Here is a 2,231-nt window from a genome sequence, read left to right on the forward strand (position 1 = left end):
GTCCCGCCCTCAGCGCGTCCCTCCCCGTGTCCGTCCCGCCCTCAGCGCGTCCCTTCTCCCGCCCGTCCCGCCCTCAGCCCGTCCCGCCCTTAGGGCGTCCCTCCCCGTGTCCGTCTCTCCCACAAAGCGTCTCTCCCTGCATGCGTCCTTGTCCCAGCATGTCCCGCCCCTGCCCGTCCCGCTCTCGCCGTGTCGCGTTCTGCGGCTGTCGCGGAGCGGTCGCGGTTACCCGGGAAGCGCGTATCAGCTGTCCCACCTAAGAGACCCTTAATATGCAGTGATACAGATATATATTATGCGCCAGATGCAGCTGTTCCTTAAAAACTTCCAGGTATGGTGACTCMACCAYCTCCCTGGGCACCCTTTTCCGATGCATGACTACCGTGACAGTGATAATTTTCTTTTTTTCATAATAAGTAATCTAAATCTCTCCTGTATCAGCTTAAGGCCGTTTCTTCTTGTCCTCTCACTGCAGGCGTGGCAGGAGAGGCTGAGCCCTACCTCACCACACCCTCCTTCCAGGGAGTTGTAGATACTTGGTTCAGACAAAATTCTCAGTGATCCGTGAAAATAAATGATAACATATGCAGCAGTGGCTAAGGCCACTTCTGAGAGTATCTTACTCCCAAATCCTCCTCTGACAGACATGCAGACATTTGTGACATTCTGGGCCTGTCTGTGAGGTTTTTAATGGAACTGAAAATCAGTAATTTCAGTTGTTACAATTTTATGGTACATGTCTGGTGTTTTTTTTTGTTTGTTTGCTTGTTTCATCTGGTTGGTTGTTTTGTTTTGGTGAGGAATATGAAGCAGAGCTGAGCCTCAAGGCCTCATCAACACACAATRTTAGCATCACATACTGTAGTTACTGCACAGTTATTCTTTTTTTCTGTTCACTAAGGAAAACTGCACCCTTCTGATAGACTGCAGTCACTGGTTGAACACAACTAGCAGACTCTAAGGTATATAATACTACGTGAGAGATAGCCTAAGAAATTGCCTCAATTTCAAATCAGAGATGGCCTTGGTGWGTGACATAGTGTGATATATCAGTGCAGAAGTGACACTCAAAAAGGATGCTATGTTTTACAAAGGAATGAATTTTGTAAATTACAGTGAGGACACATTATAACTTTTTCTCCTTTGTGTGACTAAGAATTACAGACCATATAAAATGTTTGTATATAGCAGACCAGTTCTCTAGAAACAGTTCAGTTGTCTGAGACTGTCTCATAGACAAGAAAATTTGCTGACAACAAATCCATACTAGTCATTTCTACTGGTCAAGTACATTGATCACAGTCACACGTGCCTACAAATGCAGGCATAGCTTTTTTTAGGGGAGCTAAATGACTGTTATAGAAAGAGATCTGAGTAAAATACAGCCCGTACAAAAATGGTTGCATTTATGCRATGGGTAATACATACTTCATGTTTTTGTGAAAAATTTCCAGACAAAAAAATAAAAACCTATAAAACTATAGTTTTTTATTTTTTTTATAGTTAAAACTATACGCAGGCATTACTAATATACCCTGTATGGATTATAACAATATAATTTCAGGAATTACATAGGGTTAAAAGTGATGCTGTAGGCTGTTGAACTTTACGATTCAAAAAATTAACTAATAATTTATTAAAACACGTGCCACTCAATACTGGCTATGCAAAACAATTTGTGAATGAGACTTTAATACTGAGAATTATTATAATGAAGTTTAACCCAAAAGCTCACTGATTGAAATAACAGCTCATTAAGTGATGCTTAATTGTAATATTTGAGGCAAGCCTCTAATGTGCTACATCTCAATGAGTTTTAGTTTGGACCCTAATATACTGCCTACCCTATAAGACATTTCTCCAACTAAGCAACATAGCTTTAAGCTCTGCTTGTTCCTTGCAATTGCTTTTGTGCTCCAGGTTCTTCCTGCACAAATGTTTACCACCAGCTCCACAGAATGGACACACCCTTCTTTCCTGGGGCAAGTTCCTTGTTCAATAAAAGAAGCAGGAAAAAAATGCCTCCAGAACACAAATAATTAAGTTCTGGAATAACTTTGCAATGACAGAATAATATTTTGCATATTATAGTCTAAAAATGACAGATGATTGAACCCCTGTGCTTTTCATTATCCAGTACTAAAGCAGTAGAACTGGAAGTAAGAGGAYATACAGTTAAATATATACATTTAATACAAAGCACAAAAGTAAGAAAAAAAATAGTACAGAAA

The sequence above is a fragment of the Malurus melanocephalus genome, unplaced genomic scaffold (genome assembly GCF_030028575.1).
Source record: "Malurus melanocephalus ecotype Western Australia unplaced genomic scaffold, MMel_1.1 scaffold_184, whole genome shotgun sequence".
NCBI classification, from domain to species: Eukaryota; Metazoa; Chordata; class Aves; order Passeriformes; family Maluridae; genus Malurus; species Malurus melanocephalus.